Raw genomic sequence first — 16,091 nt, forward strand, 5'->3', positions numbered from 1 at the left:
CCCTCCCTTCATTTCGATTGGGCGACATCCGTCCGGTCATGCACGGCACACCTGTGCTCCTATTGGTCGCGCACTGACATCAATCAGCCAGACTTCACTGTGAGCTGGAGCATGCGCAGTGCTTTGTGTTATTGTTGGAAGCAAATGAACGTCGTCGCAATGTTGCATTTTGAGACGAATGAGACTGAAAACTGGATCTGTCTTTTTACCTTCACAGATGCTGCCAGACCTGCTGAGCTTTTCCAGCAACTTTGTTTTTGTTCCTGATTGACAACATCCCAGTTCTTTTGTTATTTTTTAATAAGTCGCGATTGAAAAGGCTTCCGGCAGCTCAAAGCGAAAGGTACTCTTGATACCGCTCTGTCAGCCAATAGAGAAATAGCGGTGAAATAAGGGGAATAAATACAGGTCTAGCAGTCCTCAGGTAAGATGTAAAGGGAATAATTATGAATATGAAGAACATCACGTGGTGAAGTGAGGTGAGTGTTGTTCATATGAACTGTGATTGGACAGAGAGGGAGGTTAATCAAAAAAGAACAAGCAGAAAAGAGATTCTCAAGAAAGGTCTGTGCAATGGAAAGCAACGAGAATCAGAAGATAAAAGCCCAACACAAGAAAAAGTTTGAAGACCGCGGCTGCAGAAACTCCAATAAGTTGTTTCACTGCTCTACTGCCTAGTTATTGACTTAAGCAGTATAATCCACGTTCAACTGTAAGTAGCTGTCTGAGTTTGTCACTGTAGTTTACTTCATAACAGATAAACTCCACACTTTGTCTCAATAAAGCTGACAGTTGGTTCACCAATTAGTTCTGCTGCCAAGTCCGTTCTTGTTTGAAAAGGGGTATAGATCACATTTAAATAGACAATGAAAAATGTCAATCCAGGCTGGGAGCAAAATTCTACTCCCTCGCCACTGACTCCATCCCTGCCCCGGGTAACTGGCAGGTAACACACTGGTCACAGTCAGGGTGCAATATTTGACCCCAAGATGAGCTTCTAACCACATTACTCACCCCCACACTCATTATCACAAAGACCACATACAATTTCAACCTCAACAGCATCTCAGGTCATCTGCTGCTGAAACTCTCATCCATTCCTTTGCTACCTCTCGACTTAACTCCCCAAACACACTCCTGGCCGGCTTCTTAATACTACTTCCCTGAAATCTTGAACTGATCCAAAAATCTGCTGCCCATGTGTTTATTCTCACCGATTTTAACATCTTCAAGTTTTGCCATTCTGTGCTCACTAACATAAACATTTTCTCAGTGGCAAAGCACCAAGGTTTTGAAATTCATATCCTTATTTTGAAATTTTGGCATCACACCACTTTCGTTTGATAGTCCCTCCAGCTGCAAACCCCTCTGAGATATATCTGAAGAAGGGTCACTGGACACAAAACAGTAATGCTGCTCTCTCTCTCCACAAGCACTGCCAGATAAGCTGAGTTTTACATCAATTTCTGCTTGTGTTACAACTTTCAAGCATCTACTGTCCTTTTGCTTTTTCCTTCAAGACATTTGTTCTCCCTGACTTCCAACCTCCTGTGGATTTCTGGTTTTAACTCCCACCTTTTTCATGTTTTCAGTTCCTAAGGCCATAAGCTCTTGAATTTACTCCCTAAACATCCGTGGTTTTCAAAGTCCCTTGTTTGTTCAGGATATTCCTTGAAACCTACTTCTTTGGCCAGTTTTGGGTCACTTGTCCTAATAAGTACCTGGTATCAAATATTGTTTTGTGACAACCTTGTGTAATATGTCAGATCATTGGATTGAATCAAAAATGTGAAAACATTTAAATTGTTCTTTTGGAAAACATCACTAATCCTTCACGATCATTTGGGAACTCGTTACCTAATATCATTGCAAGTGCGACTTCACCACATGACCTGCACTGGTTCAGAAAGGTCAAACATCAAGTTCTCCAGATGTAACTGAGGATTGGCAATAGTTACTGATACCTTTGGAGAGTGATCCAACGTTCATGTATCTGGATATGGTGAATGAATAGACAATAGGCGCTGGAGTAGGCCGTTCGACCCTTCGAGCCAGCACCACCATTCATTACGATCATGGCTGATCATCCACAATCAGTATCCTGTTCCTGCCTTATCCTCATAACCCTTGATTCCACTATCTTTAAGTGCTCTATCTATCTCTTTCTTGAAAGTATCCAGAGAGTTGGCCTCCACTGCCTTCTGGGGCAGTGCATTCCATATATCCATCGCTCTCTGGGTGAAGAAGTTTTTCCTCAACTCTGCTCTAAATGGCCTACCCCTTATTTTTAAACTGTGTCTTCTGTTCTGGACTCACCCATCAGCGGAAACATGCTTCCTGCCTCCAGAGTGTCCAATCCCTTAATAATCTTATACGCCTCAATCAGATCCCCTCTCATCCTTGTAAACTCAAGTGTATACAAGCCCAGTCGCTCCAATCTTTCAACATATGATAGTCCCGGACGCCATTCCAGGAATTGAGCTCGTGAACCTACGCTGCACTCCCTGAATAGCCAGAATGTCCTTCCTCAAATTTGGAGACCAAAGCAGCACACAATACTCCAGGTGCGGTCTCACCAGGGCCCTGTACAGCTGCAGAAGGTCCTCTTTGCTCCTGTACTCAATTCCTCTTGTTATGAGGCCAGCATGCTATTAGCTTTCTTCACTGCTTGCTGTACATGCATGCTTGCTTTCATTGACTGATGTACAAGAACACCTAGATCTCGTTGTACTTCCCTTTTACCGAACTTGACTGCATTGAGATAGTAATCTGCCTTCCTGTTCTTGCCACCAAAGTGTATAACCACACATTTATCCACATTAAACTGCATCTGCCACGTATCCGTCCACTCACCTAGCTTGTCCAACTCACCCTGTATTCTCATAACATCCTCCTCACATTTCACACTGCCACCCAATTTTGTGTCATCAGCAAATTTGCTAATATTACTTCTAATGCCTTCGTCTATATCATTAATATATATCGTAAACAGCTGCGGTCCCAGCACTGAACCTTGTGGTACCCCACTGGCCACTGCCTGCCATTCTGAAAGGGACCCGTTTATCACTACATTTTGCTTCCTGTCAGCCAGCCAATTTTCAATCCAACTCAGTATTTTGCCCCCAGTACCATGTGCCCTAATTTTATTCACCAATCTCCTATGTGGGACTTTATCAAAGGCTTTCTGAAAGTCCAGGTACACTACATCCACTGGTTCTCCCTTATCCATCTTCATATGGACATGTTGCAGAACCTGTTGGGTAGGAGAAGTTCAGAAACAGAACAGCGATGGCTTCCTTCTGACTCGAGAGGGTCTAACTTTACTTTTTAATTGAAAAATCTTCAGGTTCATTTATAGTTCTTCACGGAGTATGAATTGTTGAACTTATTCAGCTGCATGTGTCCAATAAATTTCTTCAGATGTGAGGTCAAAGAAATTCAAAACTATTCCTCATCCTCCCACAGACTTTCTCTCACTGTTAAGGTGCCTACTCATGGACTTAGGGGATCCAGGTACATGATTATTTGAAGTTTACATCCCATTTAGACAGTGGTTAAACAGTCTTTTGGCACGGCAGCCTTCATTGCTCAATTGTTTCAGTTTAGGAGTTGGGAAGTCATATTGAGGTTGCACAGGATGTTGATGAGACCTCTTCTGGAATACAATGTGCGGTTTCTGTCACACAATTACAGGAGGCATATCATGAAGCTGGTGAGCGTTAAGAAGAGGTTTACCAGGATGTTGCCTGGTATGGAAGCTTTGATTTATAAAGAAAGGTTGGATAGACTTTGACTTTTCTTGCTGGTGCTTAGGAGGTTGAGAGGCGGCCTGTTAGAAGTTCATAAAATAATGAGACATGTAGATAGTATGAATTGTGGTCGTCATTTCCCAAGGATGGGAGATTTCAAGACTAGGGAATGTCTTTAAGTTGGGAGGAGATAATTTAATAAAAAAAATATGCAAGGCAGAACTTTGCAGTGACTGTGAACAAAGCAATGGCAAGTTCCAGCAGAGAAACGGGTGGCAAAGAAACAGGTGACAGTGAACCAGGCATGTGAGGGCTAATGTGTTTCGTTTGCCAGTGACATTCACCGCTTCACAAAGTGGAGAACGTTGAAGTACAGCAGCGACGGTGATTATTTTGCAGGATATTCACCTTGCAAATGGGTTTTCCGCCAGTATCCCTGATTACATCGCAATCGACAGGATGAAAGCTGCAGCAAGACGTGTGGAGCCAGTGGTGTAATTGATACGGCATCTGATTTTGAATTGGAAGTTTGGAATATTGTATCCTCTCTCACTCGAGTGAAGTTGACAGCTTTTCTACCCTTGCAAATTGACAGACACTCCCGAAGAGGAATGTCTGGCCAACGCTGTTTTTGTCAGGTTCCCAGCAGCTTAAGTGAATGGATTGCTGGGTTTTGGAAATTGAAAATTGAAATTAAAAGGTAAATGAGTAACTTGAGTGTGGGGCTACTTCAGCTCATTGTATATTTCATATCCCAGCTCATGGCAACAGTACCCATTGTCAGGAGAAACTGCATGTGTTCCACACAAAGCTGCCTTTTGCTGGGAAACCTTGTGTACAGCAGGAGAAGCGGGTAGAACACTGTGTGTATAAGACTGACACTGAGCCACACATTAAACGGTAAAGATAACAAATAAAGTTGTAAACTTGCTCACCCAGCTGGCTTGTTTTCGTTCAGACTTTTCGTCACCACGCAAGGTAACGTCATGAGTGAGACTTCCGAAGAAGCGATGTTGTTCTCCTCCACTTGAAATTTATACTGCCCGGTCTGTTCCGGCAACTTCTGTCATTTCGCATTCTGTTCTGTATGGGTTGCATATGGGGTCCAATTCTATATGTTTGCCGACTGCATTATGGATTGAGAACCATGCCTCTAGGAATTCCCATGTGTGGCTATGTTTGGATTGCACTACTACGGTTATGTTGTCCCAGTTAAACTGATGGCCTTCATTATCCGGGTGTACTGATATTAGGGAAAGTTTGTCATGTCATTTTGCTGCCGGCTGATGTTCATGTACACTGACGGCTAGTTTCCTTCCTGTCTGTCTGATATAATGTTTGTGGCAATCGTTGCACAGTATTTTGTAAACACTGTCAGTTCTGCATGTCGTGGGTATGGTGTCTTTAATCCTTGAGAATGTTTGTCGTAGCATGGCTTTGGGCTTGTGTGCTACCGTAATTCCTAGTGGTCATAGGAGTTGTCAGTTCTGATATGTTCTTGATGTGTGGCAGTGTGTCCAGTGTGTTAGGGCATAATGTGTCCTCTTCGTGTTGCTGTTTAGTCAGTACCTGTGGATGAAATTGCAGGGATAGCCATTCAAAGCGAAGATTTTGTATTGGTGTTCTTCCTCTTTCTGCATAGTTCTGGGTCATTGCAATGAGTGGTGACCCATTTAAATAGTGTCCCGACACAGCTTAGTTTGTGCACCACTGACCTGAGTTAGTTGCCAAATTAAAAATATCCGAGCCCCTCAAGGCACTGACCCGAGTTGTGATGTGCAAAGGACAACACACAAAGGAGGATCCTTGTGTGATTGATCCAATGTGATCTGTATGCCAGGGTAACAGTGAAGACTGGTCTTTAACACCCACATTGAACCTGGCTCCACTTGGCCTCCAGTCACCTCTCACAAACTACCATTGCCCTTCACTTTTCCTGACCTCCCCTCTATTCTTGTTTTAAACTGATTGCATGCCAGGCAGTTTCAGCTGGCATTGCTGCTGTGGAACTGTCACATGGAGTGAATCGATTTTGACTGATCAATGACATAATTCTGCTTCTCAAGATCAGTCAATATTTCAGATTTATTACTTTAAATGATAACCATGAACAGGCTACGACAGTGAAGGCACTGAATCGTAATCTCTGGACCAGCAGGAAAGATCAGTTTATGGCACTCAGGACACTGTCTGATTCAGCCTTGCATTCTCCCAACCTTCTGCACATGATGCCCCTCTGCTCTGTTTCGGTTTTGTTACGTCTTGATATATAATAGTCTCCAGTTATCTATTCTTTTGCCATTTCCAATACATGAGACCCTCTTTCCATGCCTTGTGCCTGGCTGCACAGCTCAGTGGTCAGAGCACTGGTCTCAGAAACTAGTGGTTGTGAGTTCGAGCCTGTGATAGTGTTTGTACACCCCCTGCTTCAATGGTCAAAAAGAGCCCTTTAAAAATTATCTGAAATTATAACAGTATCATTTCCTCCACAGACCAGAAATATGTGTGAATTTCCACATTGCTGTTTGTCCTTCCACTTGAGGAGGAGCATTTGGAATGGCAGGAAGCAGCTGGCATCAGTGATGTTTGGCTGGAAGTACAAGGTGAAGCAGGAAAACTGTAGGTGAGCAATGGGGGAGGAGCACAAACCCAGGGCATCCATCAAATACTTCCATTTGTTGCTGTAAATAGGTTCTAGTTTTGGAGTCTGGAATGGGACAGTAGAGCCAAGTGAGTGAAGTTCTGCTTTCTGGGGGTTGCTCTCTCCGAAAGCCTCTGGCACTCTCGGTGGAAGGTGTCCTTGTTAGTTTCCTTCTGTGGGTGAAAATGAGGTTCACTTCCCCGAGGGGGCATGAGCACAGTCTTCCCACCTCAAACTTCAGTTTTGCTTGTTGGTTCCTCAAAGTGTTGATCCAGAAACCCGCACAGCACACACTTCATTGGGGAGACAATGGCCTGAGGTTGTTATCACTGGACACTTAATCCAGATACCCAGATAGTACTTTGGCGACTTGTGTTTGAATCCAGTTGCAGCAGACGGCGGAATTTGAATTCAATACAAACCTGGAATTAAGCGTCTAATGATGAGCATGAATCTGTTGTCCTTTAAGGGAAGTAAATTGGCATTCTTGCTTACATGTAACTCCTGACCCACAGCAATGTGGTTGACTCTTAACTGCTCTCTGGACATTTAGGAATGTGTAATAAATGTTACCCTAGCCAGTGATGCCCTCATCCCGTGAATGAATTTAAAAAGTACGTCAGGAATTCCTCCTGTATGCAATGATAACTGATTTGCTTTGCCCAATCTTTATGCAGACTGAAGTCACCTGACTCTTGAAGTCAGTGACCTTTCATCATAGTTAGAGCTCTCTCTTTCTGCTGGTGTCTTCAATTTCCTTTTTAGTGCCTTCTGCTAAAAGTACCACGCGAGTTGACTGGGGTGTATATACATCGACCACTGTCAATTTCTGTCCCTTGATGTTTCTAAACTGTACCCAGACTCCATTTCACCAGAACTAATATCCATTGTCATTACCATATTAATTTTATTCCGTAACCAGCAAAGCTGACCTACCTCCTCCTTCTTGTCAGTCCTTCCAAGAAACTGAATACCCCTGGAGCCCAGCTTCAGACATCGTAGATATTTTGGTTTCTGGTTTACCAAAACATCCTGGATTCTGGAAAAGTCTGAGTTCAGTAGAAATTAGCAGTTGTAACACTGCTATGTAAGAAAGAAGGAGGAGCAAAAATAAGGAATAAAGCCAGTTAACATGATTTCAATCAGTTGGGAAAGTGCTTAATAATGTCTCTTCATTAAGTATGTTTCAGCAATGCTTTTAAAACAAAAATCGTATCATCTGATTAAATCAACGTGGTCAATCCAGAAGAAGACTTTCCATGATGGAGACAGGGCAGTTGCAGGTAAGTTCAAGGTCACCCTGGGGCCAGGCATGTTTGACAATTTCATTCCTTTTTGATAGTCAAACAAGTGAGGTCGCAAAGAGGAAACCAACAGCTGCATAACACCTGGATTCCCAAGAGGCATTTTGTAGGGTGTCACACTGGTGGCTAATAGATAAGGGAAGGGCTCTGGAACTGAAGGTAATGTATGAGCATGAATAGAGAGTTGGTGAACATGCAGGACATAACAGGAAGTGTTGTTGTGACTGTGATGAGAGGAGTGCAAAGGATTCGAAGGTGAATATAAAGGTTAAATTAACTTCAGGGATGTTTTTAAGGGACTTTCAGGACAGATGAGACCATCCATCCTCTTGACAGCTCACCAGCCAGTCTGGCCACCAAATAAATTAATAGACGTATTGGTCACATGTGGGCAGGCCTCCTGGTGCCTTCACCCCCATGGGCAATATACCAGGAAGACTGTCAAGGGAAGATGGCGGAGATGGGAAACTGCATCCATGACATGATGCCCACGTTTACAAACAAGCCCTCCCCACATGACAACTGCGTACATGGAGATGAAGTGGAAAACAGCAGGTAACTGCTGGAACAGGTTTTGTGTTCTTTCTCAGGAAGGTTTTCTTTTAAAAAAGAATAAGCCCAGTGACATCACAATGGTTTGCCTGTGATGTCATAAACACAAACAAGAATAAACAATAACTGCTGTGTGTCTTCACTTCATGTTGAAACAACGTGAGGTGAACATTGCAGACTTGTAGCTCTGCAGTTTCAAGTGCGCATCGCTTATTTCTTTTCTCTCCCTCGTCAGTGTAATTAGAACTAACACTAATTGAAGCGGAGGGAAAGGAGCAATACATTCGTGGTATCACTCTTGGTTGTGAGAAGAGTTTTGAGGTAATTTGAATTCAATATATACTGGACACTATTTGTAAAGAAATTGGATTTTAGTACGAATTTCAAAGACGGGAAAACTGGAAAAATGATGTGAATGTGGGGTAACCCGATTGAATTGATGCGTGTATGTTGTGGGTCACAATGGTTCCAGTACTTGCTAAAACCAAAATTATATTGGCCACATTTTTGTGTCCACTCTTTGATGGAGCAAAATGTTTCTTCTGGTCTTTGCTGAAGGTGATATTAGCAGGGAAAATGTTCATCTCGGATGACCACAAGATCCCATTATCACAACAATTTGCAAAAAAAACAAGAATGGAATTCTCCCGTATAAATCATCTACTATTTATCCCTCAGTGAATGTTGTTTCAATGGAGAAACTAGTCATTACCAATTGTTATTCATGAAAACGTGCTTTCTGCACATTAACCAGTGCCTTTCCTACATTACAGCAGCCAAAAAATAGTATTTGGATGAAAAAGGCCCTTTGGGAAATCATTCCAAATGTTCAAGGAGTTGAATTAGAGCAAAGCTTCGTTGAGTTTCATTTTGAACTGAAGTATCTGAAGGGTGATGTCCTGGCTGCTCAGTTGACAAGTTAAAATGTTAAATTGTTGAAGGAAGACCAAGTAGACAGTGAAGAGGCAAATGAATATTTGACATATATAATGAGGCTGAAGTCAGCAGTTGATATTTTTTGGTCTAGTATTTAAGTGTGATCGTACTCTTTCTCTTTTCATGTTGAATTTGGCTTTTACTTTTATGGTGTTTTCATTTGTCTTTTAGGTTTGACGATACTTCACCTTTCTCATTCCTCAGACTCCAACCCACTTTGATTCTGAAAGGTATGAGTTATCATTAATTTTTCACAAAGCACAAGCTTCAATCCAGTTCCTTGTCTCCCTGTGTTCAGTCAGGCATTGACTCACTTATTCCAGACTTCACATGGAAATTTGCCTTTCGAGTCAATGGGGACTGCAGATGCTGGAGAATCCAAGATAACAAAGTGTGGAGCTGGATGAACACAGCAGGGAACTGCAGCAGCTTGGCCTGCTGTGTTCATCCAGCCCCACACTTTGTTATCTTGGAAATATTCCTGCTCCTTTGTTCCATTTGCTCATACTCATCTCTGACATATTAAATTAGATTAGATTCCCTACGGTGTGGAAACAGGCCCTTCAGCCCAACAAGTCCAAACCGCCCCTTGAAGCATCCCACCCAGACCTATCTTCCTTTCACCCACACACCCTTCAACACTACGGGCAAATTAGCATGGCCGATCCACCTAGCCTACACATCTTTGGACTGTGGGAGCACCCAGGGGAAACCCATGCAGACACGGGGAGAATATGCAAACTCCACACAGTCAGCCTGAGCCTGGAATCGAGCCCGGGTTCCTGGCACTGTGAAGCTGCAGTGCTAATCACTAAGCCACCGTGCCTCCCATATCCGACGAGATTAAAACAGCAGCGGTCCATTGACACCTCTGAAAAGTAATAGTTGTCAGCCTTGCATCAATGACAGCAGCCTGACCCTGGAGTCAGACATTTCTCAGTGTAATATCACTGAGCACAATGAGGACTGATGTGGCAGCCCCCTTGAGCGACCTTGACAGACTGAGCAATAGGTGACCCGACATCTAACTGATGTCTCTACAGTTTCCCAGCTGTTTTCTCCCCACTCCCCACACTGGGTTCAGTCTCCCACTGGGCTGACTGAGTCCCACTCACTGGACTGCAGAGGTGTGGACTCTGAGAAGCTGACTGCCTCGGGTGTCCATCTGGCAGTGCCCATTACCCTGTATTAATGCCAGAGACTGCTCTTGGTGAACCTATCCTGCATGAAGGCAGCCTACCTTGCCTCGACTGTGGGTTACTCCCTTTAGATTCTGAGACAGTGCTTCCAGGGTGTGTAGAGTGATTTTTATTTATATATTGATGTGAAAGCTTTGTTGATTTTTATTTTGAGTGGCCTAAAAAGTCTGAAACCTGACGTCCGTGTTGGCTTAGTTAGGATTTTAGAGTTGTGTTTTCTAAGCAAGAGCAATGTGATATCAGAAGAGCAAACAGATCATGGACAGATGTAACTACACTGAAGTCAGCATTTTATCTTTTTTGGTCCAGTATTTAATTTTTATGGCAGTCTTTCTCTTTACATGTTTAATTTTGTTTTGTCTGTCATGATGGTTTCATTTATCTTATAGATTTGACTGTTATTTCCGGTCAGTCAGCTTGCCGAAGCAGTCAGATTTCCGTCATACTACTCTGAATAAAAATGGTTTGTACTATCCTTGGTTTTTTACACATGACAAATTCCAATCCCCTGATTACTTATTCTTCATATTCCTATATACCATCCAACACTCACTCACTCGCACGTTCTTCCACGATGTGCAAGATGTTTTATATATTTGGTCACAGGTTTGTCCCATTTCATTCTGAGGGAGCTGAAATATTTGAAGGCTGATGCTCTCGTCTGCTCACTTGGCCTTTTAAAGTTTCAATTGTTCTAAGGAAGAGCAAGATGATATTGAAAGAGTAAACAACATTTGTGTTGACCATGAGGGATTGTCCTTCTCAACTTCTCCCTGTGCCTGACATGCTGGTTAAACAACCACCAGCTGTCTCTCTCTCTCACTCATGTGAGCACAGCCCTATGATGTGGTGTGATAATGGTGACTTTTTTTTTCGAAAGGTGCGTCACTTTGAAACAGACAAGCGGGTTTTTCTTGTGATAATCACTGACTGTTTATGTCAGGAAATATCTATTGCTGCACTTTTCAAATCGAAGCGATGTCCGTTGGGTGTGAAATCTGGCGACAGACGTTTTTCCAAAAATGTTGTCCGTTGGAGCTTCTGAAGTTGGAGTCTGTTGGGTTCATTCAGAACTTCAAGACTGCCATTTATGTTATGCCAGTGTATTCACGGTAAATGGATAAATGGTGGATAAATGGAGTTAAGAGAGAAACACATCATGATGTGATACAATGGAGCAAGCTCAAGAAACCTTATTCCTATGAATTCAGAAAATATCGTTTAAGTTCTGAGATATTCAGCAAGCAAACTGTAAGACAAATGGAGTAACAAAAGTATGCTGTGTACTAGGATAGAGATCTGTTCAACTTTTCTAATTGGTATTAGTTAAGTAAGCGACGTGCAAATTCTTCTTTTCAATTTAAGACTGAGATAGAATAGTCACCCAATTTACATTCATGATGAACATAGAACAACGACATAATCATGAAGAGGAATTGTGTCCCTTGATGTAGTGTAGTGGGGGTGGTGAACGTAACTGTCATGTTTTTCGTAAATTTTTGACAATCATCATGACTAGAACTAACTTATAGCCACAAACTGGAGTGTGTTAATAGGAGTTAAGTGTGGACATGAGATGGTGTTTCAATCACTGGCCACATTCCACTGCTCTGCCACATGCTGTGCCTGGCAACCTTCAGTTAACAAAGTCCAAATTTGAACCAGATTTGCAAACCAGTTCCTGAATTTGAAACAAGAAGAGAACATGTCATCTGTCAGGCAAGCTAGTGTGTTGTGGCATTTTCACTACGAGAGGTAAATAAAACAATGTTCATGCGGAACTCTACTTAATATTTGAAACCTGAATGTGCACACTTCAGTTGATTCTCTCCGCTGCATAATTGACTTCAACTCTTCCATCCTGCTTTTATTGACATGTTAATATCTGCTTGAGAGATTTCCTCCATGCCTGTTGATTGCTTACTAATTGCATATGTTCAATATGCTGTGAAAATGCACCAGTTTTGAATTATCGCCGCAAAAACTGTGCGTTGAGGGACTGTGATTTACTGTGCTCGATTATTTTTTTTTCCTTTTTGCTGGCATTGTGAAAACTTAGAACACTGAAGGGCACATCCTTCCATAGATATCCTGCCCTTTCTTCTGTTACACCGTGCGATGAATGGGAAGGAAAGGAGCGGGTAGAATGATTATGAAGTAAATTTGAGTAGGGGAGCTGATAGCCTGGTACCACAACAGCAGAACAGATGGAAGGAATGAGAAGTAGGGTGAGAGAGGAAGGAACAGAGATTTCACCATTAAAAATGGTGAAAGCAATGTATTGACAGCTGGTAGCCTTTATTTTAGTAACGTATTGCAACCATTCAATAGTTTTGCTCTTGTAATATTTAAACATGGACATTACGTAATTTCTCTTGCTGAGATTGTCAGCATGGTCATAAAACATCAATTTATTTTTAATGTTATTTGTCTTACTGGATCAAAATATGGTGACACATAAACAATTTGAGCTTCAAAATCTCCCCTTCCCCTACCGCATCCCAATACCAGCCCAACTCGTCCCCGCTTCCCTAATCTGTTCTTCCTCTCACCTATCCCCTCCTCCCACCCCAAGCCACACACCCATTTCCTTCTGTCTAACCTCATCCCGCCCCCTTGACCTATCCGACCTCCCCAGCCTGACCTATCCCCCCCACCTCCCCACCTACACTCACCTTTACTGGCTCCATTCCTGCCTCGAAACTTGTCTGTCTCCTCCCCACTGAACTTCTCCTCTATCCATCTTCGATCTGCCTCCCCCTCTCTCCCCATTTATTTCAGAACCCTCTCCCCCTCCCCCTTTTCTGATGGAGGGTCTAGGCCCGAAACATCAGCTTTTGTGCTCCTAAGATGCTGCATGGCCTCCTGTGTTCACCCAGCTCCACACTTTGTTAGAGATAATGGGAACTGCAGATGCTGGAGAATTCCAAGATAGTAAAATGTGAGGCTGGATGAACACAGCAGGCCAAGCAGCATCTTGTGCTCCTAAGATGCTGCTTGGCCTGCTGTGTTCATCCAGCCTCACATTTTATTATCCACACTTTGTTATCTTTGTTTGAAGGTTATACTTTTCTTCAGTCATGCTTTTTTATACTTGTGTGGGGTAAAGTTCTTAAAACGACAACTTCATTTAATTGAAACACATTTTGTACAATTTTCTATTACTTGGAACAAGTCTTGGAAATACATTTCCTGTGATTACAGACAATTCATCATTCTGACTGAACCGGCCAGCTACTCTGGCAAAGTTGAGAGGTTCACATTGGATTTCAAATTTCAAATCAGGCTCCTTAAAGAGTGCTCCAATTCCCTCCTTTGCTGACATGCTCCACCCTGACCCCTGCCCAATCCCAAAGGTATATTCATCTGCTGACATGAAGGAAACTGAATTTGATATAGGGGTGCTTGATGCGATTTGAACAATGAAGTTCTTTGTGAGAGTTCTTAATTTCTTTTGCACACTCCACAGTATCAAGTATGATAACCCTTAGGCAGCACATTGGAAGAGACCTTGCATAGCACGAGCTGTGGAACAAAAAAAAACAGAGGTTTCCTTTTTCTTCAGTTTCTCCCTCCTTCTATTTTCCGCCAAGTCAGCAAACATTTTACACCTCTCTGTTTTCCTACCAGTTATGTAAGCTTGCTTTCAAGAGTAATTAGATTCCTAAAAACAATATTGTTCAGAAATGTGAAGTCAGTGATATTGTTAGCAGAGAATTCAAACAGGATTGAAGCCAGACTGTCCTGTTTCCGGTAGCTTGCTGTGGCCTCGAGCTGTAGACAGAAGTTGCTGTACATAATTCCACATTTACTCTGTTGTGGAAACTTTCTGGCCCATCTGATGACTGGATTGAAGTAGAAATTGAGAAATAGTGGGTGGTCAGCTGAAGGGATTTAATATTAAATGTTTATTTACTTAAAATGATGGTTTAATATTCTTGAGATCGATACAAAATAACTCCAAGGCTCAAATTTCTGTTTTATATGAATCTAGCTGGCCATGTTTCTGTGATGTTTTGATTTTAACTTTGTATTTTCTTTGAATGGTTCAAGTAATACATGAAGTGACCAGCTGCTTTATCATTGGATTGAACATATTGTATCTCCTCATCAATGGTATTCGCCTCCAGCCCTTCAATGCTCATATCTTTGCACTTCTAATTCCGGCCACTTTGATCTTGCCTGCATGCTTGATCTTCTTTATTCTGTCATTGGTGTGTTCAGCTACCCAGTTCTGCGACACTCTTCCAAAACATCTCCTCTTTGTCCTCAAAACCAATCTTTCTGACCAAGCTTTTGGTGGCCTGTCCTAGTTTTAGCTTCATGAATCTTGGAGTGATTTTTAAATGATGATGTAAATGTGAAGCATTTTGAAATGTTTCTACCATGTCAGAGATCTATACAAATAAACGTTGTTCCTGCATCACATTTACTTTTTAAATTCGTACTCTCTGTAGGCATCAGGAGATGAGCTTCCATCACATCTCACTGTCGATACCTCCAACGTTCAAATTCTTAACTCTGAGACCTCAAAAAGACTCGTCGAAAATTTTGTAATCGCTCTCATGAACAAGGAGCGTTTCTACATCCGCACATTCTTTTCGACATACAAAGCATATACCACTGCTGAAAGTGTGTTGTACATCCTCCTGGACAAGTGAGCATAAATCTAATGAGCATCTCCTTTGTTTAATGGTAATGATAGAAAAGTATGTTCTGTCGAGTAATTTTTGTTATTAATCCTTCTGGCAATGAATCGCTGAAACTAGCCATATGGAAACAAACTCTCAGTAAACTGAGAATCTCCATCCAACCCTCAGTAAGGGAGACGATTTTTTGTTCATTGAAGACATGAACTTACCTGCACCCCAATCCCTCGGACATTAAGCTCTGCAAATTTGGGCTTTAACTTTCATCCAGTTTCATCAGAAAAGTCCACATTTTTTAAAGTATTCTGGAGGATTTTATCCTCCACACAGATGGTTTTATCCTACACCTTCTGCCCAAAAGGTCCAGATTCAAATTCTATCTCCTATGTCATGTGTCATAATAAGTTTGAATAACTTGATTAAAAGTAATTAGACTTGAAGTCCTTCATAAAGAGAGACTGCAGTGGGACTGATGAGCTTGTTTGTTTACAACAAGGCAAAGCAGTCCTTCAGCCCTCCTGTTTTGTGCCCCCATCGCTTTCCAATATCCCTGATCCCAAATGGTGGCACAAATCATGTTTAAGCACCCGGCTAGTGATTTGGGACAGAAGTGAATAAAACATACTCACAAAACATAATGCTGAGACAGGTGCCAATGTATTTTTGATTATTTTTTTCGCAATAATGAAGCGATCGAGAACCAGTACAATACAACGATTAAAAAGTGTGGTGAATGTATTAGGACAATGTCTAGACCTTGGTATTAAAGATAAACAGTGACGTTGACTTCCTTCAATGCTTTTTATGTAGTTTGGGGCTTCCTACAACTATGTTTGGAATGTTTAAGTTTCTGCATGTAGTGAATGGAAAAATGTTATTTTAATTGAAAGAAGCCTATCAATTGTCTGTAATAACAAAGTGTGGAGCTGGATGAACACAGCAGGCTAAGCAGCATCTTAGGAGCACACACGCTGAGTGTCAGGCCGAGACCCAGCTTTTGTGCTCCAAAGATGCTGCTTGGCCTGCTGTGTTCATCCAGCTCCACACTTTGTTAATTCGAT

At 42.1% G+C, this 16,091-nt stretch overlaps 1 long non-coding RNA gene across 1 annotated transcript; it reads left to right on the plus strand.

The window, feature by feature from the left end:
• The first annotated feature begins 8,910 nt into the window (after nucleotides 1-8,910).
• Nucleotides 8,911-15,032, plus strand: LOC132208761 (uncharacterized). Its single transcript, XR_009444905.1, has 3 exons — nucleotides 8,911-9,412; nucleotides 10,771-10,844; nucleotides 14,839-15,032. It is a non-coding gene; the product is annotated as an uncharacterized LOC132208761 (long non-coding RNA).
• The last annotated feature ends 1,059 nt before the right edge of the window (nucleotides 15,033-16,091 follow it).

Source organism: Stegostoma tigrinum, unplaced genomic scaffold (assembly GCF_030684315.1).
Source record: "Stegostoma tigrinum isolate sSteTig4 unplaced genomic scaffold, sSteTig4.hap1 scaffold_53, whole genome shotgun sequence".
Lineage (NCBI taxonomy): Eukaryota > Metazoa > Chordata > Chondrichthyes > Orectolobiformes > Stegostomatidae > Stegostoma > Stegostoma tigrinum.